The 25,911-nt window shown below is 37.6% G+C and overlaps 1 protein-coding gene across 11 annotated transcripts in view; it reads right to left on the bottom strand.

The window, feature by feature from the left end:
* The window catches only part of EPHA6 (EPH receptor A6), a 1,033,311-nt gene that overhangs the window by 271,624 nt on the left and 735,776 nt on the right, over positions 1-25,911 (bottom strand). The window lies entirely within an intron of this gene.

Here is a 25,911-nt window from a genome sequence, read left to right as displayed (position 1 = left end):
TAAATTTTAAAGGTGAAAGAAAATGAAAGGAAAGGTAAAAGAAATGAAAATTAAAATATCTTCAGTTGGTTTATTAGCTAGCAGTTCTGGACAGGAGCTTGATGCTATGTAAGTTTAAGTGTAGAGGATAAAATTTAATTTTTACAGCACCATAGACTTCAATTATCCATATTTTCTTTGAACCAATTCATTACAGTCAACTGAACATTGACTATTCATGAATATTAACTATCTTTTGGTATAGATGCTAAGATTTTTTTCTAAGTGAAAAACTGAAAAGGGAAAGCCAAAACTGCTTCCTAAATTCTGTGCAAGCATGTTCATTAGAAATAGAAAGCAGTCTAGCAAGAATTTTATATATATATATGATAAATAAATTAATAAACAAGCAAACAAAAAACTGACTAGAATGTGGTCCCTAAATTCAGTGCAAGTGACATCGGATAAATCTTACATAATTTTACATTAAAACAAGAATAGTTTTTTTGTTTGTTTGTTTTTTTACTTAATGATGCTCTCAACACATTGCAAGTTAAATGTTCTTTATGTTCACTGGGGCTTCCCAGGTGGCGCCAGTGGTAAAGAATCCACTTGCTAATGCCAAAGACACAAGAGACATGGGTTCAGTCCCTCAATTTGGAAGATCCCCTGAAGAAGGAAGTGGCAACCCACTGCAGTATTCTTAGCTGGAAATTCCAGTATTCTTAGGGAAATTCCATGGACAGGCACCTGGCGGTTGCAAAGAGCTGGACATGACTGAGCGCATGTGTGCATGTTCCCAGGAAAAAGAAGCCATAATTCCCAGTTTTGTTTGTAATAATGTTTTTAAATTTTTTAAAGATTTTCTCTTGGACACAAAAAATTGGTTATTGATAGAAAATTTCTACACTTTTCTATTGAGGCTATGAACTTTGAGAGTAAAGGTAATGTGTTTAAATTAATGTCTGATATATCCAGGTCTACTAAAATACTTGAAATTTCTCCTCAGATCACTCTGGTTTGTTTTAATGAATATGAAGAACAAACAAATATGGTTTTATTCTTCCTTTTATTTTGGTTAATAAAGCTGTTAGTATATATAAACATTCAACAATATTTTAATACCTCTCACCTGCCATGAGCCCTGACTGCAAGTGATTTTCTGTTAACATTTCACAGTAATTCAAATAAACTTTTGCATATACTGAAATGAATAGCAAGCTCTGTTGGTATTTTATCAAGACAGGCAGAGTGGCAATATTCTTTGGTCTTCTGTTGTCTGAAATTCAAATATCTTATTAACACCAAGCAGGTGTTTTCTTCACGTCAAGCTTCGCGTGATCAAGCTGTTATCACACTTATTTCAGTGACACTAAATATGGCTGCCTCAATGAAAGAGCTGAGATTCCTAATGCATTCTTTAGGCAAAGCCCCAAAATTCAGTCATAGAATGTAATAAAAACATTATCTGTGGTAGGCCTGGATGAATCAGACAAATCAGTCAAAGAGGAAAAAATATTGTAAATTAAAAGCGTATTTTAAGATATTGCCAAAAACTAATCCATTCTATGATTTCTCTTAAAGCAAGAGTAGAGGCCCTATATATTATCACAGGTAAGATGATTCATTCCTTAATAAGATCTGTGAACTTTTATATATACTGGTTAGTTCATAATTAACAGATAAATTAAAGAAATATGTTGTTAAATACTTTTTTTCTTTTACCAATATAATGGCACCATCATTATCACATAGCTAGCACTTATGAAATGCTTATCATGAGTGAGCCAGTCTAAAAACTTAAAATATATTTTAATTTTGACAACAAACCTTTGAGGTGGGTACCATTATTATCTTCACATTATAGAAGAAACTGAGGCATATGAGCTAAGTAACTTGTTCATGGTAATATAACTATAAAGTGGTAGAGCTGTAATTTGAACCCAGGAAATCTGGCTTCAGAGTGCATGGTTATAATTAACATTCTCTGCTGTTTGGCATATTTATCATGGTAAATATATTTTGTGTTGGTATGCTAAATTTGCATTTTGTAATAATGATGTCTTCAAACTCACAATTAAATAGTGTTTAAACACATCAACTGGATATGCACAGGTAGATGGAATGATAATTAGGAATTCTTCACTATAAAATGGAAGTAGAGACCTCACTTAAACACTCTGTATATTAGAAGTACTGTAAAAATCATTACAGTCTATCTAGTTTCAAGAGAGTAAAGAAAAATATATCTAGGATAACTGATCTGCCACTGACAGCCCATGCACTTGCTAACAATCCCATCTATTTCCCTGGATGGTGGTAAAACCTTTCTGGACAAGCAATTTTATTGTATGATATATAGGGTCAAACTAAATTATCAATTATCAGTTGGATTTTCCACATAGAGCCTAGATGGTCTAACTAAAACTGTGGAGGAGGGTAGAGGCAACAAGGGACCATCTGTCTTGGAGAACTGTCATATCACCATCTCCTGGAGACTTTCTGAGATTTTACTCCCCCTGTTTTGAGATTCTGGAACTCCCTTACCTCCAACCCCTTGAGAATCGCTGGAGCAAAGAGTCACACTTCTGACGTACTTTTTTCAAACATTACCTCTCAGGTATAAGGAGATGTTTCTTCACACTTGCTGTTTCCCTCTGACAGGAATGCCCTCCACAAGTTGTCGCCCTTTTCCCCTTGTCTCCATTCTCCTCAGTTCTTCTCTATGTGATGGCTACTTATAAGCAGTAAATGCCAAGCTTTCCCTTCCTCAGAAAATGTTTTCTGATTAACTCATCTGATTTAATTTCCCAAATATCGTGCATGCATGCTCAGTTGCATCCTACGCTTTGTGACCTCATGGACTGTAGTCCACCAGGTTCCTCTGTTCACGGCATTTTTCAGGCAAGAATACTGGACTGAGTTGTTATTTCCTCCTCCAGGGGATCTTCCCCACCCATATCAGGTCCCTCCAAATACGAAATTAAAAAAAAACAAAAGCAGCTCTGATAAGAAGCCAGCCTCACTCTCAGAGCTGGGCTGTTATTCTCCTATCAGACATCCTTCCAACCTCATCAAGGTTACTCTGAGACACAATATAATGAGACTGAGCAAGGCTAATGCATCATTTTGCCTAAGCACAGAAAAAAACACAAGGTCATATTGCCCAAAATACTAAACATCTCCTACTCTCATGGCTAAAATGAGTGATTGCTACTCATTCTAATTCTACCAATTATTCTACTACTAATTCTCTACCAATTATTCAGTTGGCCAAAAAGTTTTCACATGTTTTTCACTAATTATTATGAAAAAACCCAAATGAACTTTTGAAAAAATATGTATTCAGTTCAGTTCAGTTGCTCAGTCATGTCCGACTCTTTGCGACCCCATGGACTGCAGCATGCCAGTCCTCTTTGTCTATCACCAACTCCTGGAGTTTACTCAAACTCATGTCCATTGAGTTGGTGATGCTATCCAACCATCTCATCCTCTATTGTCCCCTTCTCCTCCCACCTTCAATCTTTCCCAGCATCAGGGTCTTTTTATATGAGTCAGTTCTTTACATCAGGTGACCAAAGTATTGGCGTTTCAGCTTCAGCATCAGTCCTTCCAGTGAATATTCAGGACTACCTTTCAGATGAACTTGTTGGATCTCCTTGCAGTCCAAGGGACTCTCAAGAGTCTTCTCCAACATCACAGTTCAAAAGCATCAACTCTTCAGCTCTATTAGGTTGGTAATAATTGCAGTTTTGCACTGTTCAAATTTGTCATTTGATATTGGAATACATTCTTAAATAAATATGGCTATGTTATACATCATTTTAATGCATATTTCTTGCTTTATGTTTTTTGCTAATGACTTATTATCTGTTGTTTATTTTATATGTATTTTAGACTATGGAAACGATGTTAGACAAAAAGCAAATTCGAGCGATTTCTTTTTTTTTTTAGTCCAAAATAGGTCATAAAAGAAGCGGAGAAAACTGGCAACATCAGCAATGCATTTGGCCCAGGAACTGCTAACGAATGTACAGTGCAGTGTTTGTTCAAGAAGTCTTGCAAAGGAGATGGGAGCCTTGAAGATGAGGAGCATAGTGGCCAGCCAATGGAAGGTCACAAAGTAATTTCAGTTTCAGACTCTGAATTTGAAATCATCTTAACTACGCCCAGACACATCTTTATTAATCAAAATAGGAATCATTACAATCAACACAATTTTGCCAATGAGAAATAAGTTCATTTGTTCTTATAGCATAAAAATCCATGCTTCAGGATTCAGTGAACTCTTGGAAAGCATTTTCTGCCTCCTGCTGGTTGTGGAAGCATTTTCCCTGAAAAAAGTTGTCAAGTGCTTAAAAAAGTGGTATTCGGTTGGTGAGAGGTCAAGTGAATATGGTGGTTGAGGCAAAACTTCGTAGTCCAATTCATTCAACTTTTGATGCATTGGTTGTGCTTCCACAACCAGTGGGAGGGAGAAAATGCTTTTCATGGTTCCTATTTTGGCTAATAAAGATGTGTCTGGGCCTAGTTAAGATGATTTCAAATTCAGGGTCTGAAAGTGAAATTACTTTTGCACCAACCAAATACTTCTGCTTCACTGGTTACATTAAAACTTTGACTGTGTGGATCACAACAAACTGTGGAAAATTCTTAGAGAGATGGGAATACCAGATCACCTTACCTGCCTCCTGCAAAACCTGTACGCAGGCCAAGAAGCAACAGTTAGAACCAGACATGGAAAAATGAACTGGTTCAAAATTTGGAAAGGAGTACATCAAGGCTATATATTGTCACTCTAATTATTTAACTTATATGTAGAGTACATCATGCAAAATGCCAGGCTGGGTGACTCACAAACAAATCAAGATTGCTGGGAGAGATACCAACAACCTCAGATATACAGATGATACCACTCCAATGGCAGAAAATGAAAAGGAACTAAAGAACCTCTTGCTGAGGGTAAAAAAGGAGAGTGAAAAAGCTGGCTTAAAACTCAATATACAGAAAATTAAGATCATGGATCCAGTCCCATCAATTCATGGCAAATAGATGGGGAAAAAGTAGAAATAGTGACAGATTTTATTTCTTTGGGCTCCAAAATCACTGTGGACAGTGACTGCAGCCATGAAATTAAAAGATGTTTACTCCTTGGAAGTAAAGCTAGACAGCTTATTAAGAAAGCAGAGGCATCACTTGCCAACACAGTCAAAGCTATGGTTTTTCCAGTAGTCATGTACAGATGTGAGAGTTGGACCTCAAAGAAAGCTGAGTGTTGAAGAGTTAATGCTTTCAAATTGTGGTGCTGGAGAAGACCCTTGAGAGTCCCTTGGACAGCAAGGAGGTAAAACCAGTCAATCCTAAAGGAAATCAATCCTGAATATTCATCGGAAGGACTGAAGCTGAAGCTCCAATACTTTGGCCACCTCATGGGAAGAGCCGACTCACTGGAAAAGACCCTGATGTTAAAAAGGATTGAGGGCAGGAGGAGAAGGGGGCAGAAGAGGTTGAGGTGGTTGGATGGCATCACCAACTCAATGGACATGGGTTTGAGCAAACTCTGGGAGATAGTAAAGTACAGGGAAGCCTGGTGTGCTACAGTCAATGGGGCTGCAAAGAATTGGACATAACTTAGTGACTGAAGAACAATATAACCTTTTTCTTGTTCTCATCTCCCCTCCCTGTAGATAAGATTCACTCACATACTATAATATGTCTTGAAATTATGTGCTATCTAACACCTTGGGAAATAGGTAGGGCCTCAAATGGCTTTACCACGAGTTTTCCTTCTCACTCTGCTCCCACAGATAAGGTCAAGCAATCTGCCTTATCAAACACTTCAGATGCAGTTCCTCCTCACCTCTGAGTGGCGTGCTTTACTCTTATGCCAGCCTGTGGAATGATTCGAGCAAGCCAATCACATCTTCCTGAGGATATTGGAGGTTCCTCTAACCTCTTGTCACTATAAAGCCAAACTCCCACACCCCCAGTTGTCCACTGGGTTCCCAAGTGTAACCCCTGTCTGTGTGGCTCTATGCGGCATGTGCTGTCCCCCCTTCCCAGGCTGTGAGTATATGGAATGAATAAGTGTCTGTTGATCTTACCTATTCAGTGTAAGACATTGTGTTTTTGGATGTCTCAGGGTGAACAGGAGGCAAGGAGCACAGATATTTAATTGCAGACTTGTCACTTTCTGATAGCATTTAATCTAGAGTGAACTCCTGATTCTTTAGACTCTCTCCCAAATCACCCAACCAAAGCCCAATTGCTCTAATAGGTTCTAACACCCTCTTAATGACACACACTATAGTTCCGCATGGCGTGTGTTCTCCCTTGCTGAAATGAACAATAAATACAGCTTTCCCAACTAGAGTGTGTTCCTGGGGTCTTTGACTTGAGAGTCTTAGTGTAACATATTTACTGTATAGCACTTTTGACAATGTGGAATTATCTTTGAAATTCATTTTTAATTAGTTTACTCATCTACTAACTATCTCTCCATTTGTACACCTCCCCTTAACCCCATTCTGTCAACTGTAATCTAAGTCATGATGGCATGGGGCCTTAATTGTCTCTCTTTCCGATTGTACTCTCAGTGCTTAGTACATAATAAGCACTTATTTAATACTTGTTGCATGAATGAAATGAATGAATGAAGGGAACCTATAACTCTAGATTTAAAGTTAGGATATCTTAGAGACAGTAAAAATGTCCCAGTATGTTAACTTTTAAAATGTGCATGTGTTTTTTGCTTTTCTTTCATTGTGTACAGCTAAGAGATACCTCAATACCTTCTGTATTCAGGTTCTTTTTTTTTTTTCTTTAACTTAACTGCAAACAATCCAGTTTCATTTCTGAGTATAAAGGCAACAGGAAGAATATTTTGAAGTGTCATACAAAGAGTTAAAAAAGAAGAGGTGTAGAGGAAAAACATAAAACCAATTTTTAATTCAGTTCTAGAGGGATTTATTAGTCTCTTGAGGTCTTAAGGTAAATTCTATGATTACTGATGTCATCAGCAGGGTCACCTATCCAATTGTACTCACTGTCTGTCATTCAAAGATGAAATATCATAATCCTTATGGCTAATTCTGTCTGATTTCTTCCTGATACATAGCACACCTTCTACATATGAAAGAGAACAACATCATTAAAAAAAATAATCTCACACCAGTTGAAATGATATTTGAATGTTTCTGATTCAACTTCATAGGAAGGTTCAACACAAAGCAAGATTCCTTGTGTCTTAACAATGCTTGTCAACAGGAAGAGTCGACTGAGACACGAAGAGGACAGGCTCTTACAAGTCAGGGCTTCTATTTCTGGCCTCACCACTAATTTGTTTTGTGGCATTAGAGGAAGTCATATTACTTTTTCCTGCTTTAGTATCATTGTGGATAGGTTAAATATCTACCACCTATCTATTCCTTGAGAGATAAAGATAAATGTGCAAATTTTTGCAAAGATTTTTGAGTCTAAGAAAAGTTCTATGTAACCATTGAGTCTTCAAAAGTTACACTGATACCATAGAGGACATGTTAAATATGTCACTCTAAACATCCTTCACTATTGGGTTCTTAAAGCCTAGGCCAGAGAGCAAGATTTCTGCAAGATAGGAGAATGGCCTCCTTATCAAACAATGGGTAAGGATTTCTTTAGTGAATAAGTTCAGCAACACATTAACCATTTTTTCTCACACACATTCCAAACACCAGATAGCCTCTTTTTCTTTTTGAGCAAGTTTTTTATTCTTTTCTGCTAAAGCACATTCATGAATAAGAATCTGTCCTCAAGAAGGTTAAAGTTTTTTCTACTTCTGACATCTTGAAGTCCAGTATATTACTTACTTATTGAATATTCTTATTCATATATTTTGACTTTTCAAACTCTCTGATACTTTACTCCTAGAACACTTTTTTTAATCCAGTATATCAGCTCCTACCACAGGCATCTCATACCACCTGCTTTCTTCCCTCAAGGCAGATTGAAAGAGCTCCTCTTTAGGCTAAAAAATATTTGCACTTCAAAACTCTGCTGGATTGTATCAAAATTGATTCTCTAAGCTGTCATTAGAAGAACCATTTTAGAAATAAAATCTAATTTAAAAAATCTTTGTGACCCAAAGAAAGTTACTCAATGTATTCAAGTTTCAGTTTCCTTATCTATAAAACATGACTAACTGATTTCCAGAATTACAAGACATAAACGTACCCTACAACTTGCCTTTGGAAGCTCCTACTGTTACTACATATTTCTACTAGCCCTGAGGCCAACCCTTCTCTGCAAATGAACCCTAGGACCAATTCAACCATCTGCCATCTCCTCCCATAATCAGGCTACTGAGCACTCTGCCTTGGATATTCAACCAGTGAAGTTGCTCAGTCGTGTCCGACTCTTTGTGACCCCATGGACCATAGCCCACCAGGCTCCTTCATCCATGGAATTTTCCAGGCAAGAGTACTGGAGTGGGTTGCTATTTCCTTCTCCAGGGGATCTTCCTGATCCAGGGATTGAATCCAGGTCTCCTGCATTGCAGGCAGACGCTTTACCATCTGAGCTACCAGGGAAGCCTTGGATATTAGGTTACTAGAAATGCATGGTTATTTTCTCAGGTATATTCACTTTTCAGTGTACACATTATCTCAGGGTGATATCTTTCACCAGCTACTGCCAAATCTATACTTGTAGCTTAGACTTTTCTCTTGAACTACAGATGTGCAGATACCATTCCTTGGTGGCTCAGTGGTAAAGAATCTGTCTGCAATGCAGGAGCCACAGGAGACATGGGTTTGATCCCTGTGTCAGGAAGATCCTTGGAGAAGGGTGCAGCAACCCACTCCAGTATTCTTGGCTGGAGAATCCCATGGACAGAGGAGCCTGGCAGGCTGCAGACTATAGAGTTGCAATGAGTTGGACATAACTGAAGTGACTTAGCACACTTGCAGAGGTCTCCTAAGGGTAACCTTATCATTATCTCCTCTAGTAGTGAGTTTGGGCTACTATTAATATAGCACACATTACATAGATTAAACAACAGAAATTGATTTTCTCACAGTTCTGAAGGCTTGGAAATCCAAAATCATGGTACCAGAGGATTGGGTTCCTGATGAGAGTTGTCTTCTTGGCTTGTAGACAGCCACCTTCTCACTGTGTCCTTATGTCCTTCCCTTGGTGATGCTGAGGAGGGAGAAGAGACCTCTCTTCCTCTTCCTTTAAAGCCACCAGTCCTATCAGATTAGGACCCCATCTTTATGGTCTCGTTTAACTTTAATCAAAACCTAGAAGCCTTGTTTCTAAATATAGTCACATTGAGGGAATAGGCCTTTAACACAAATTTTCTTGGTTGGGGTGATACAATTTAATCCAAAATATCTCTTAAAACCTTCTTTCCTGTCTTCACCCCTTAATTCATTTAGCCATTTTAAAGATGTTCACATTTCAATCCAAAGAATTTGTGACTATGTCACCTGATACAGCAAAAGGGAATAAGATTTGATTATCCTGGATAATTAGCTGGGGTCCAATGTAATCATAAAAGTTCTTATCAAAGGGAGGCAAGAGGGAGTGTCAGAGAAGATGCTATGATGAAAACAGAAGTAAGAGAAGTCAGATAGAGATTTGAAGATGCTGTGTTGCTTTCAAGATGAGAAGAGATCATGAGCCAAGGAGAGCAGGAAATCTTTAGAAGCTGGAAAAGTCAAGGAAGCAGATTCTTCCCTGATGTGACCAGCATTAATCAATATTGTCAACTCACTGAGTTTAACCTGTTGAGACAGATTTTGGACTTCTGACCTCCAGAGCTATTAAACAATTAATTTGTATTTTATTAAGCCATTAATTTGTGATAATACATGGATAACTTATATGCAGAGTACATCATGAGAAACACTGGGATGGATGAAGCACAAACTGGAATCAGGATTGCTGGGAGAAATATCAATAACCTCAGATATGCAGATGATACCACCCTTATGGCAGAAAGTGAAGAAAAACTAAAGAGCCTCTTGATGAAAGTGAAAGAGAAGAGTGAAAAAGTTGGCTTAAGCTCAACATTCAGAAAACTAAGATCATGGCATCTGGTCCCATCAATTCATGGTAAATAGATGAGGAAACAGTGGAAACAGTGTCAGACTTTATTTTGGGGGGCTCCAAAATCACTGTAGATGGTGACTTCAGTCATGAAATTAAAAGACACTTACTCCTTGGAAGGAAAGTTATGAAAAACCTAGACAGCATATTAAAAAGCAAACAGAGACATTATTTTGCCAACAAAGGTCCGTCTAGTCAAGGCTATCATTTTTCCAGTAGTCATGTATGGATGTGAGAGTTGGACTATAAAGAAAGCTGAGCGCTGAAGAACTGAAGGTTTTGAATTGTGGTGTTGGAGAAGACTCTTGAGAGTCCCTTGGACTGCAAGGAGATCCAACCAGTTCATCCTAAAGGAGATCAGTCCTGAGTGTTCATTGCAGGGACTGACGCTGAAGCTGAAACTCCAATACTTTGGCCACCTGATGTGAAGAGCTGACTTATTTGAAAAGACCCTGATGCTGGGAAAATTTGAAAGCAGGAGGAGAAGGGGATAACAGAGGATGAGATGGTTGGATGGCATCACTTGACTCAATGGACATGAGTTTGAGTAAACTCCAGGAGTTGGTGATGGACAGGGAGGCCTGGTGTGCTGCAGTTCATCGGGTCACAAAGAGTCAGACACAACTGAATGACTGAACTGAAGTGAACCAAACTGAATAAATGGATGGCTTTTAGCATAGAGTGAGTTCTCAAATGTTAGTTTCCAGTTTAGGCTAGATAATATCCTGCTTTTAACCATGACTTTTTATTACTCTCCAATGCCCTCTTTTTATATTCTTTTATTAACAACACTTCTTTCATTAGCTGTAAGTTTCTCTTAATTCATTTCTCCACTACACTGTGAAAATTTTGAATACGAGGATTTTGTCTTCATTTTAATCCCCAGTGTCCATCATTGTGAACAACATGTGCCTAACATTTACTGAATGTACAAGTGGATGGATATTTGCAGGAAAGACACCTTCACAGTATTGAAATCTTTATGTCAAAGTATGCACTAAACATTTTCAAGTGTTACCTGAGCAGGCAACCATGAGATCATATCATTTCCATCAGTACATGTGAATTCCTGCACTAGCACAAATAAGACATTTTGGAATTCAGTCAGGCAATAAACATGATCAGTATTCACAGTGGAGGACTTGTGTTTAGACAAGCATGACTAAGAGAAGTTAGTGGACTGTCAGCTGTACCGGTCAAAATGTTTTCAAAAATGAGAGAAAAAGCAGCTTTACAAAAATACAGAGATGATTATTTTGTTACAAAAGCCAATGAGAGTACTGAGTTACTATTTTAAAAGATATTACAAAATTCTTTAACAGCAATAAAGATTTTGAACAGCTATATTAAATATATAACAAAGGTGTATAATAAAACTATAATATTAGTTCATTTTATCTTAAACAGAAGAAAATATACATAAATAATAACTACTAACTTTGCAAATTAAACCATGATTCAGAATTGTAGACATTTTAATGTGATTATTCTCAAGGGATAATAACAGGCACATGTTCTAATAAAGTAAACATTAAAAAGATTTTTTTTCATATTAAAGTGTTATTTTCACCAATGCAAACATTATTTTAGGCAAGCATTTATTCAGTATAATCTTTCAGAAGATTTCATATTTTATTTTTTAAAAAAATTACGGTTTATTATTTTATTTATTCAAGAGATATTTTCACTGAGTTCTAGATGGCAATGTATACCACTATTATATGTACTTCTAGTAAGGAAATGTTCAAACTACCACACAATTGCACTCATCTCACATGTTAGCAAAGTAATGCTAAACGTTCTCCAAGCCAGGTTTCAACACTATGTGAACTGAGAACTCCCCGATGTTCAACCTGGATTTAGAAAAGGCAGAGGAACCAGAGATCAAACTGCCAAATCCGTTGGATCATCAGAAAATCAAGAGAGTTCCAGAAAAACATCTACTTCTGCTTTATTGACAAGGCCAAAACCTTTGACTGTGTGGATCACAACAAACTGTGGAAAATTCTTCAAGAGATGGGAATACCAGACCACCTTACCTGCCTCCTATTGTCACCCTCCTAATTTAACTTATATGCAGAGTACATAATGCAAAATGCTAGGATGGATGAAGCACAAGCTGGAATCAAGATTGCCTGGAGGAATATCAATAACCTCAGGTATGCAGATGACACCACCCTTATGGCAGAAAGTGAGGAGGAACAGAAGAACCCCTTGAAGAAAGTAAAAGAGGAGATGAAAAAGCTGGCTCACAACTCGACATTCAAAAAACAAAGATCATGGCACCTGGTCCCATCACTTCATGGCAAATAGAACAATGAAAAGAGTGACAGACTTTGCTTTCCTGGGCTCTAAAATCACTGCAGATGGTGACCGCAGCCATGAAATTAAAAGACACTTGCTCCTTGGAAGAAAAGCTATGACAAACCTAGACAGCATATTAAAAAGCAGAGACATTACTTTGCTGACAAAGGTCCGTCTAGTCAAAGCCATGGTTTTTCCAGTAGTCATGTATGGATGTGAGAGTTGAACCATAAAGTAAGCGGAGAGTGAACAAATTGATGCTTTTGAATTGTGGTGTTGGAGAAGACTCTTGAGAGTCCCGTGGACAGCTAAGAGATCAAACCATTCAATCCTAAAGGAAATCAGTCCAGAATATTCATTGGAATGACTGATGCTGAAGCTGAAGCTCCAATATTTGGCTGTTTGATGCAAAGAGCTGACTCATTTGAAAAGACGCTGATGCTGGGAAAGACTGAAGGAAGGAGGAGAAGGGGCAGGAGAGGATGAGATGGTTGGATGGCATCAGTGACTTAATGGACATGAGTTTGAACAAGCTCTGGGACTTGGTGATAGACAGAGAAGCCTGGTGTGCTCCAGCCCATGGGCTAGCAAACAGTCAGACATGACTGAGTGACTGAATTAAGTGAGGAAGGAAATTCTATTGTCAATTAAACTAAAAAAGGTGTCAATTAAAGGATGCTACCTAAATTCACTGATATTAACATGAGAATGTTTACAAGAGTAAAATATGAAAGAAGAGAAGAAATCACCCTCAGGCCAAATAGCTTGAATGCAGTATCATTTTGGTGTATATACTTCTAATCTGTATTCAAAGCATAAAGCTTACAGTATTTTTCTTAAACTTGTACTAATACTCTAATATATACTTTTTTCTGTATATAATTAGAGCCTCTTGATGAAAGTGAAAGAGGAGAGTGAAAAAGTTGGCTTAAAGCTCAACATTCAGAAAACTAAGATCATGGTATCCGGTCCCATCACTTCATGGCAAATAGATGGGGAAGCAGTGGAAAGCGTGTCAGACTTTATTTTTTGGGGCTCCAGAATCACTGCAGATGGTGATTGCAGCCATGAAATTAAAAGACGCTTGCTCCTTGGAAGGAAAGTTATGATCAACCTAGACAGCATATTAAAAAGCAGAGACATTACTTTGCCAACAAAGGTCCATCTGGTCAAGGCTATGGTTTTTCCAGTGGTCATGTATGGATGTGAGAGTTGGACTATTAGGAAAGCTGAGTGCCGAAGAATTGATGCTCTTGAACTGTGGTGTTGGAGAAGACTCTTGAGAGTCCCTTGGGCTGCAAGGAGATCCAACCAATCCATCCTAAAGGAGATCAGTCCTGGGTATTCATTGGAGGGACTGATGCTGAAGCTGAAACTCCAATACTTTGGCCACCTGATGTGAAGAGCTGACTCATTTGAAAAGACCCTGATGCTGGGAAAGATTGAGGGCTTGAGGAGAAGGGGATGACAGAGGATGAGATGGTTGGATGGCACCACCGACACAATAGACTTGGGTTTGGGTGGACTCCGGGAGTTGGTGATGGACAGGGAGGCCTGGCGTGCTGTGGTTCATGGGGTGGCAAAGAGTCAGACAAGACTGAGCGACTGAACTCAACTGAGCTGAACCCCATCTGGACTCCCCCTGGTGGCTCAGCAGTAAAGAATGTGCCTGCAGTGCAGGAGACATGAGGGACTTAGTTTCAACCCCTGGGTCTGGAAGATTCCCTGGAGTAAGAAATGGCTACACACTCCAGTATTCTTGCTGGGAAAATCCCATTGACAGAAGAACCTGGTGGCCTACAGTCCACAGGGTTGCAAAGAGTTGGACATGACTGAGCTGCTGAACAAATACGCAATTAAGACTACTTATTAACTATTATAGTATACATGGTTTCTATGTTATTATTGCTATCTTAAAACTAGGGAAAACTGGGGTTTCCCTGGTGGTCCAGTGGTTAAGACTCTGCCTGCCAATGCAGGGGACACAGGTTCAATTCCTGGTCCAGTAAGATCCCATATGTCATGGGGCAACTAAGTCCCAGTGGGGCAACTAAGTCTCTGCATTGCACCTACTGAGCCCATGTGTGCTAGGGCCCATGCTCCACAATAAAAGAAGCCACTGCAATGAGAGGCTATACACTGCAACTAGACAGGAGCCCCAGGTCGCCAACTAGAGAAAGCCTATGTGCAGCAATGAAGATCCAGCACAGCCAAAAATAAATAAATAAATAATTTAAAAACATATGAAAAACTACTATTTCTTAATATATTTTTACTCACTGCCTATTATAGGAAAAGAATAATAATAGCTAAGTATCTACTTAGTATCTACTAAGCATTTTAAGCTCTTTATATAAACTAAAGTACTAAATTGTAAAGTTTACAATTTTAAAAAATGTACATTTCTGAACTAACAAATTATGGAAATTTAACAGATAATAGGACCTTCAAGTTTGTTTAAATAAGCCACTGATAGTAATAGAACTAATTAACTCAGGGGTGTCCAGAGGATATCCACACATTTTGAAATCTCAATGGAGACAACACACTCGTCTGCATAATGTCTACTAGTACTACTCTCATTTCTGGGTTAGATTAGAGCTCTCACCCAGTAAGAAAATCCTGTTTTTCTTAAGGATATAAATGGTATATGAAATATATACCTTGAAAATTCTTATCAATCTAGCATTCTAAGAAAGTATTTCTTAAGCAGATCTTTAGATTTTTAATCCATACTCTTGGTATGGTAACTGCAACTCTGATTTAAGACATATATTAATTTCAGTGTCCCCAAATTAGACATGAATAACAGTACCCATCCTAGATTATATGATACCAGTCATCCTGTTTGAAAGGGAAAATAATGGGTCCAACTCTACTACTGAGCTCTACAAGAGTATCTGCTAAAATCACATAAACGACATCTAGTTTTATTTATTAGATTAAAAGCTGATGAAATGGCAGACAACTGAAACATTATCGTAAGTTCCAAGTACTTTCTAAGTTAAAGTACACTATTTTAAAATCAAATTTAAATATGTAAATTAAAAAACCTCAATAGGCCAATGGAAGACAGAAGTAAAGAAAAATTCATTTATAATAATAATGTGTATATATCATATGACACTTTAAAATTGAGATTAATAAGCATTAGAATTCTCATAAGTCTTAAAAAACATTTTGACCAGGTATATAACTGCAAAGAAAACAAGAAAACAATGTTGTCATTGTTTATTTCTTTTTTAAATAGTGGAAGGCCAGATCTCTGAATTCCATTGCACAGAAAATCATGAGCCAGGAATACTTCATGTCCATGTTAATGAAACAAACAAAAGCTGCATGTCACTTATCATGGATTCTGTTTCTTATGATTAGAAAAGAGCACAGAAAAAATATCAACAACTAAAGAGTAATATATTGCATTTAGTCAGTGTATGTATTTCCACACACTAGCTGCTATCTTTAGATAAAAACAGATCAGTCTATTTTGTGATCCATCATTTGTTTTTATGTATTATTTTATCAAAAGTAAGCTCAACGTGTTCTTTAAGCAAATATTTTTAATAATATGTTTATTAATTGATTTTTAATGTGAAATGTTTAAAGTTTATTTAGGAAGATAAATAGGAAGAAATTATAATACTCTTATTTCATATTATGAAAAATTACATTAAAAGAGTTTGGGGTTAAAAATAAGAGAGTCATAAATCAATGTATATTGGAAGATATTAGAAGAATACATTTATTTTTGAGGTATCTCCAGGGTTCATCTCATTTTGTAGTGCATTTAAAACATAATAGTTCCAGTAACTGTTTAAAGCTGGTAGCATAAATATGTATTTATCACCATTCCCTGTCTGATGCCCCTGTAAAAATAGAAAAGAAAAACACTTAAAAAAAAAAAAAAAAAAGAGAGAGATAGTGCTAAGTTGTGTCTGACTCTTGCGACCCCATGGACTGTAGCCTGCCAGGTTCCTCTGTCCATGGGATTCTCCAGGCAAGAATACCAGAGTAGGTTGCCATTTCCTTCTCCAGGGGATCTTCGTAACCCAAGAATCAAACCCCAGGCAGATTCTTTACCGACTGAGCTACATGGGAAGCCCCAACTAGGTATAGTTCTTAAGGACAAAGGACCAGAGATGGGACTTCAGTGTATGAGATTTTTGCAAATTTTTAAATATGAAAAGTTACTGGGGAGTATAATGTGTGTTGTTGTTTGGTTGCTACTTCATGTCTGAGTCTCAGGCCTCCCTGTCATTCACTATATCTCAGAATTTGCCTGAAACATGTGTAGTAGAGTATAAAAAGGAAAAGATTGGTTTTGGTTAGAGAAGAAAAATTCACATGGCAGAACCACCAATGGACTCCTAGCTCAAGTACACCCATTACGGCAAAGGGCAGGAGTGATAGGGGCTCCAAATAGGGTGAGGGCATAGACTGAGAGTTTTAAAAGGAAGGACTGACCACTAACTCCTACAAAATATAGGAAGGTCCTTTCCTAAGGGAAAAAAAAAATCTGGGGAAAATACAAACTGCAAATTGGCACTTGAGTATCTTCAATAAAACAGCTCCCTAACTGCCCCAAATGTTGCCTGCACTCCCATTCAGAGCTTCTGATCATTGCTTCCCTCATGAAAATGAATGGAAAGTCAGGCATCACTGGACATGTGAAATGTCCCCAGTATGAAAGAGAGGTAAACATAATAAAATGTAAACAAGGAAAATAGAATAAAAATTGATGGTGTGTTAGAAGATATTTCACCCATCAAGAACATTCTCGATGCTTGAAAGAATGAGAAAATAAGAAAATTAGAGAGAATAATGGAAATTAAAGTGATAGCTGAAAAATACTCAATAGAGTCTTGAAACATAGGTAGGTTGAGGAAGTATGCTAGAAAACAGAACAAATCCACATCTACAAAGAACAAACCAGACACCAAATATATGAGTTTAATGCTTAAGATGGTAAAAACTTAACCCAGGGTTTCCATAAGTAATTAAGAGCAACTTCAGAGAGTATAAGAGAACTCAAATGAAGAAAACTGCATAAAAATACTACTAAAGATTTTTCAAAGAACTAACACCTCCAGACTGAAAGAGCCTGTATGTGTGCAGCACATTAACATGTAATTCCAAGGTAGAATCCTTCTGACATGGAACTGGTCAGGAGTAGTGCTGTAGTCAGACACGACTGAAGCAACTTAGCAGCAGCAGCAGCAATGCTGTTGGCTAAAGCACAGTAGAATAATACTTTTAAAATTCATAGGGAAAAATATTTTTTTACCTTACAATACTATGCCCAGATTACTTATTTATTGCATTTATTGGAAAGACATGTTAAGATATAAAAGAAAATATAACTCATCTACAAAGTTTCCACTCTCAATTAGGAAGCAGACGGAAGGAAGGTTTGTTCCAGCAAAATGAAGATGGCAAATAAAGATGAAGATCCTTCCTAATTAAAGTTAAAAGCTCTTACACAGCAAAGGAAACCATAAAGAAGACAAAAAGACAACCCTCAGAAAGGGAGAAAATATATGCCAACTAAGCAACTGCCAAAGGTTTAATCTCTAAAATAGACAATTAGCTCAATATATATAAAAAAATAAAAAATTCAGCAGAAGACCTAAAAAGACATTTCTCCAAAGAAGACATACCAGTGGCGAACAGGCAAATGAAAAGATGCTAAACATCACTAATTATTAGAGAAAGGTAAATCAAAACTGCAAAGGTAAAACAAAACTAGCTCATACCAGCCACAATGGCCATCATCAAGATACCTACAAATAATGAATGATGGAGAGGATGTGGAGAAAAGGGAACCCTCCTCCTCTGCTGGTGGGAATGTAAACTGGTACATACAATGTAGAACAGTATGGAGGTTCCTTAAAATGCTAAAAACAGAACTCCAGTATGACCCAGAAATTGCATTCCTAGGCATATATCCAGATAAAATCATAATTCAAAAAGATAATAAACCCCAATGTTCATTGCAGTACTACTAGCCAGGATGTGGAAGCAACCTAAATATCCATCAACAGAATAGATAAAGAAGACAAGATACATATATATAATGGATATCACTCAGCCATAAAAAGGAACTAAACTATCATTTGCAGAGATGTGGATGGAACTAGAGACTGTTATAGAGAGTGAAGTAAGTCAGCAAGAGGAAAACAAATATTATATATTAACACATGTATGTGGAATCTAGAAAATGGTATACTACTACTACTACTAAGTCACTTCAGTCGTGTCTGACTCTGTGCGACCCCATAGACGGCAGCCCACCAGGCTCCCCTGTCCCTGAGATTCTCCAGGCAAGAACACTGGAGTGGGTTGCCATTTCCTTCTCCAAAGTATGAAAGTGAAAAGTGAAAGTGAAGTCGCTCAGTCATGTCTGACTCTTAGGGACCCCATGGACTGCAGCCTACCAGGCTCCTCTGCCCATGGGATTTTCCAGGCAAGAGTACTGGAGTGGGGTGCCATTGCCTTCTCCGAGAAAATGGTATAGTTGATCTTATTTGCAAAGCAGAAATAGAGACACTGATGTAGAGAACATATGTATGGATACTAAAGGGGCAAAGGGGGTAGGAGGAACTGGGAGATTGGCATTGACATATACACACTACAATCTATAAAATAGATAACTAATGAGAACATATTGTATAGCACAGGAAACTCTACTCAGTGGTCTCTGGTGACCTAACTGGGAAGGAAATCCAGAAAAGAGGGGACATATGTACACTTATATGGCTGATTCACTTTGCTGTACAGCAGAAACTGATACAGCAGTGTAAAGCAACTGTATCCAATTAAAAAAAGAAAAAGAGGAAGATCCTGTGATAGAGAAAACAGTGGCTTTAATTGAATTAAATGACCAGGATAAAGGATGAGTTTCATGTATCAATCCAATGGAAGCAGGAGAACAGGATTAGGAATGCAGGGACTCAAATAGCAGAATCTGAATACATTGGATGATGCTCTAGTCTTAGAACAGTCTGAAGTAGGATTTATTACTTTTTTTTAAATTTTTTTTTTGTCAAGGGCCAAATAATAAATATTTTAGGCATGTGGAACATCTCAACTCTATAGCAATGACTTAATTCTTCAGTTGGAACACAAGGGCAGCTGTAGACAATAAGTAAGCAAGTGTATAGGGCTATGTCCCAATAAAACAAGCAATCTGGCCTGTGGGCTGTAGTTTGCTAAAACCTGCTGTGGAGGGGCTCAGCTATGAATTCTCAGCAGTATTACCAAGAGGACCTACAAGAACAAACCTACTCTGCAAAAGGTGGCATCACTAAAAAACACTTACACAATTCAGCAGTCAGGTTAAACCTGGCTCCTTTATCAGTTTTCAGCTTTGTAAAAAATGACATCTGAATACCAGGAGCACCTGTATTAGAAATCTAAGCAAATAGGGCCCAAACATTTTACAGACATTGCATAGTAATTTGAAAATAAGTTGCTTTTACATTTTTGCTTTGATTATAGCTAAGAAACTACCATAAGTATAAGAAATAGCATGTATATTTGTTGGAATAATATACAGAGACAAATATAACATTTAAAGTTATAAAATGCCACTTCCAAAGATTAACAACTATATTGAGAGGAGAGGTGGGTGTCTAAGGAAGCTAAATCCTTATCTATGGTAAGAGGAAGTCAATAGACAATGTCTAAAGTAAAAATGGATATGGAAGTAATCATGAGAATTACAAAAACAGGATGAGTTCATAAGTACTGCCTCAGATGAATAGGGCTTGGAGTTGAAATGGAGAGTCTAGAGGAAGAATGGAATGCTTGTGCTTTTCATTATAAGCCTTGCTATTTAAAAAAAAGTCAGATATATGCAAGCCACTTTGGTTTTGAAATTGAAAATTTTGATTATTGCTTTAGTGTTAAACAGCATGGAGTAAAAATAAAAGGCGTCACTGTTCTCCAGCACTATGAACATTTGTTCCATCAATCAACAAAGGAATTTTAACAGGCTAACATATCAAATATAAGATAAAAAGTCACATTTGTTTTCTTCAATTTACTTTTTAAAAAATGTAACTATTACTCAGCCATTAAAAAGAATACATTTGAATCAGTCCTAATGAGATGGATGAAACTGGAACCTATTATACAGAGTGAAGTAAGCCAGAAAGAAAAACACCAATATAGTATACTAATGCATATATATGGATTTTAGAAAGATGGTAACAATAACCCTGTGTACGAGACAGCAAAACAGACACTGATGTATAGATCAGTCTTATGGACTCTGTGGGAGAGGGAGAGGGTGGGGAGATTTGGGAGAATGGCATTGAAACATGTAAAATATCATGTATGAAACGAGATGCCAGTCCAGGTTTGATGCACGATACTGGATGCTTGGGGCTGGTGCACTGGGACGACTCAGAGGGATGGTATGGGGAGGGAGGAGGGAGGAGGGTTCAGGATGGGGAACACAGGTATACCTGTGGCGGATTCATTTCGATATTTGGCAAAACTAATACAATATTGTAAAGTTTAAAAATAAAATAAAATTTAAAAAAATGTAACTCCCCCTTTTTAAAGATGACAATCACTTCAGTTTTACTTTATAACAAACAGAATGATACCCTGGTTGCCAAACAAAATAAATATTAATGTTAAAATAGACTATAGGCCTCTTTTATTGAAGAGTCTTAATATGTTTGGACAGAAACTTCATTTGTTCTCTTAGCCAGGTATTGGTTTCTGCAATAACTGGACCCACTGCCCAACAAGGAGCTGAGTAAAGCTTTTTTTATTTTTACTTACAACTTTATGAGGCAAGATGTTGTGGCCTACTTTTGAAAAGAATTCGCTTTTCACTTTCCTTTCACTCTCCTGGTCATGCACAGTTAGAAAGTGGGCACTGCATTTTGTGGATTTGCTTCCCATTCTGCAGGGTTCTATACTGCAAATAATCTCTTTATGTCTGAGGTCATTTCTTGTGTTCATAGCAAGTATAGTTAATGGTATAAAAAATGTTACTTAGTATGTCAAGAACATTTCTCTTTCTGTAGAAGTCAAATAACATCTAAATACAATGTAAATACCCAGAACACTCTCTAAAACTGCAGATTCAGATTGCATTCACAAACAAGAGACACAGAACAACAACAAAAACAGCCCACTTTCACTCTTGGCTTGACTACTACTGGATTCTTTCATACTGATCTCAACAGGCCAAATTTTCTCTTAAATATTCCTGTATTCTGTATCTTAGTCATTCTGATTAGAACCTGAATTTTTTTCTCCTGTGTGTCTTACTGAATATCCCTGCCTTCTTACTGATTTCTCTGCTGCCAATAACTGTTTACTGAAACCCTCCCTCTATAGGACATCAGAATAATCATTTTAATTACAAGTCTGTGTAATTCTTCCAACATGCTTTAGTTGCTCTCCAGTCTCTTCAGGATGAAGTCATCTCTTGTCAGTCTTCTTTGATTCCTCATTTTAATCTGTCTGTTTTCTCTGAGAGGCTGATGCACCCTTATCATGCCACCATCACAACATTCAACCCTGGGCTCGTATAAGGTTGATTACTATCTTGGTCCTCTCACCCCAGTCCTACACTAGACCATAACATTTGATGATAAAATTAATCTAATGTATGAATAAATAATTTCATTTTTACATTTTATAAATTCCATATCCATTCATTAAAGTGCATGCAGCCCCTTGCACATGCCAAGTATTGTTTAAATGGATGAGGTCATAAAAGTGAGTGAGAAAGACAAAGAGGAAGACAGATAATGGGGAAAAAATGAACAGAACAAACATACATCAGCTGGTGATAACTGCTGCAAACAAAAGGCAGAGTAAAGGCTAAAGGGAGTGTGGGAAGAAAGTTGCTACTTTAAAAATGTCCTTAGAAGTTCAACACTCATTCATGATAAAAACTTATCAAAGTGGGTATAGTGGGAACATACCTCAAAATAATAAAAGTTATTTAAGACAAACCCACAGCCAATATAATACTTGGTGGTGAAAAGTTCAAAGCCTTTCCACTAAAATTTGGAACAAGACAAGGATACCCACTTTCACCTCTTCTATTCAACATAGCATTGGAAGTCCTAGCCACAACAATCAGATAAGAAATAAAAAGTATCCAAATTAGAAGGGAAGGGGTAAAACTCTCATTATATGAAGATGATATGATACTATATACAGAAAATCTCAATGACTCCACACAAAAGCTACTAGAACTGATAAATGAATTCAGCAAAGTAGCAGGATACAAGATTTACACATAGAAATTGGTTGTGTTTCTTTATATCAACAATGAAATAACAGAAAAGGGAGGTTAAAAAAGTATCTTTTAAAATCACAATCCAAAAAATAAAATACTTAGGAATAAACTGCACCAAGGAAGTGAAAGACTTATACATTGAGAACTATAAAACATTAATAAAGGAAACTGAAGATGCTTCAAAGAAATAGAAAGTTATCCCATGCTGTTGGATTGGAAGAATTAATATTGATAAAATGGCCATACTACCCAAAGCAATCTACAGATTTAATGTGATACCTATCAAATTATGGATGGCCTTTTTCACAGAACTAGAACAACTAATCCTAAAATTCATATGGAACCATAAAAGACCTAGAATTGCTGAAGCCATACTGAAGAAAAGGAACAAAGCAGGAGGTGTAACCATTCCAGACTTCTGAAAATGCTACAAAACAATAATAATCAAAACAGCATCATACTGACACAAAGACACACATATAGATGAATGAAACAAAATAGAGAGCTGAGAAATAAACCCATACATCTATGGCCCAATTCATCTTTGACAAAAGAGGCAAGAATATACACCAGTAAAAAGACAGTCTCTTCAACAAAGTGGGGTTGGGGAAGTTGGACAGCTGCATGAAAATCAATGATTTGAACACACCCTCTCACCATATACAAAAATTAACTCAAAATGACTTAAAGCTTTAAACACAAGACATGACACCATAAAAACTCCTAGAAGAGAACATAGGTAAAACACTCTCTGACATAAATCATACCAATGCTTTCTTAGGTCAGCTACCTCCACCCCAAGGCAATAGAAATAAAAGCAAAAAATAAACAAATGGGACCTAATTTATAAGTTTTACACAGCAAAGGACACTGTAAACATGCACACACACACACACACACGCATGCACAGACACAAAGAAAAGATACAGAATGGGAGAAAATATTTGCAAATGATGCAGCTGACAAGGGCTTAATTTCTCAAATATACAAAGAGCTCATATAACTCAACAACAAGCAAACCAAAACAGCCCAATTAAGAAATGGGCAGAAGACCTAAAGAGACATTTCTCCAAAGAAGTACAGATGGCCAATAGACACATGAAAAGATGCCCAACATAGCTAATTATGAGAGAAACACAAATCAAAACTACAGTAAGGTACCACCTCAGGTTGGTCAGAATGGCCATCATTTAAAAAAGCCTACAAATAGCAAAAGCTGGAGAGAACTGGAGAAACTGGGAACTCTTCTACACTGTTGGAGAGAATGTAAGTTGGTGCAGCCACTATGGAAAATAGTATGGATATTTCTCAGAAAACTAAAAATAGAATTATCATATGATTAAGCAATCCCACTCCTGGGCATATATCCAGGAAAACTATAATTCAAAAAGATACATGCACTTCTATGTTCACAGAAGCATTGTTCACAATAGTTAAAACATGGAAATTATCTAAATGTCCATAGATAACTGAATGGATAAAAAAGATGTAGTACACATATACAATGGAATACTATTCAGACATAAAAAGAATGAAATGCAATGCCCAGCAACATGGATGCACTTAGAGATTGGTTAAGTGCAGTCATTGAAGTAAGTCAGAAAGAGAAAGACAAATACTATATGATATCACTTATATGTGAAATCTAAAATATGACACAAATTAAACAGAATCAAGAGTAGAGACTAGACTGGTGGTTGTCAATGGGAAGGGTGGTGGGAGAGGGATGGATTCAGACTTTGGGATTAGTAGATGCAAACTTGTATATATAAAATGGATAAACAACAAGTTTCTACTGTAGAGCACAGAGAACTGTATTCAACCTCCTGGGATAAACTATAATGGAAAGGAATACAAAAAAAGAATGTATATAAATATAAAGCCCAGTCACTTTGCTGCTGCTGCTGCTGCTGTTGCTAAGTCGCTTCAGTCGTGTCCGACTCTGTGAGACCCCATAGATGGCCTCCTACCAGGCTCCTCTGTCCCTGGGATTCTCCAGGCAAGAACACTGGAGTGGGTTGCCATTTCCTTCTCCAACGCATGAAAGTGAAAAGTGAAAGTGAAGTCACTCAGTCGTGTCTGACTCTTAGCGACCTCATGGACTGCAGCCTACCAGGCTCCTCCGTCCATGGGATTTTCCAGGCAAGAGTACTGGAGTGGGGTGCCATGTCACTTTGCTCTACCGCAGTAATTAACACAACACTGTAAATCAACTATGAATATTCTTCAACTAAAAACACAAACAAACAAAAACAAGACAAAATGTCCTTAGCGTTTTCTCTGATAAATAATGCCCTGGGGTTGAAGGAAGTGAGGGAATGAAAAAGGAGTCAAGGTGTTACTCAATGGGTCACCAAGTACAAAGGTGTTGAGATGGGAGTCCATGTGACATGTTTGAAAAAGAGGTAGGAAGCCACTACTTCTAAAGAACAGTAAGCAAGGGAGATTTTGTGGGAGATGACGTTGAAGAGAGTTTTACCCTGAGTCAGGGAGTGATTAGAAGGGACTTCCCTGGTGGTACTATGGTTAAGAATCCATCGGCCCGTTGTAGGGGACACGGGTTCGATCCCTGGTCTTAGAAGATCCCACATGCCTCAGAGCAGCTAAGCCACTGAACCACAACCACTGAGCCCATCTACCCTAACTACTGAAGCCCATGCCTAGACCATGAACACCACAAGAAAGAGCAGAGCAGCCCCTACACATCACAACTAGAGAAAGCCTGTGTGCAGCAACAAAGACTGAGAGGGGCAAAAAAAAAAAAAAATAGCGATTAGAGGGTTTTGAGCAGACTGACACAAGCTGGTTAATAGCCCAAGGGCTCTTCAAGAGCTGTGGGTAGAAAACCCAGTACAGTAGGGCTAAGCGGGGAGAAAGGAGGCCAGGAGAGATGTTGATGGGATGGGCAAGGGTTACAGTTGTGAAGTGTTAAAAGATGGCTGAAATCTGTGATACATTTTAAAGGCAGATCTGATAGGGTCTGCTGAAAGATTGATGGGGCATGTAAGAAATGTGCATCATGCTTTAAATGAGGGAAATCTGTGATCGCACCTTAAAGAATGACTTCATGACAATAGTTAATATCCATACCAATGTTGGTCCCACTAAGGCAGTTGGTTTTTTGGTGAATTAATGCACAAAGAGCTAGGTAGTGGTAGTAGTGACAACCCACTGTACCCCTACAGATCATGAACATTTATCAGCAGCTAGGATGCAGTGTTCACATCAGGAAGCTGGGAAGTGACTGCTGACAAAAGATCAACAGAAGG

This window comes from Bos taurus, chromosome 1, assembly GCF_002263795.3.
Source record: "Bos taurus isolate L1 Dominette 01449 registration number 42190680 breed Hereford chromosome 1, ARS-UCD2.0, whole genome shotgun sequence".
Classification (NCBI taxonomy): domain Eukaryota; kingdom Metazoa; phylum Chordata; class Mammalia; order Artiodactyla; family Bovidae; genus Bos; species Bos taurus.
This window is presented reverse-complemented; position numbering and strand designations above follow the sequence as displayed.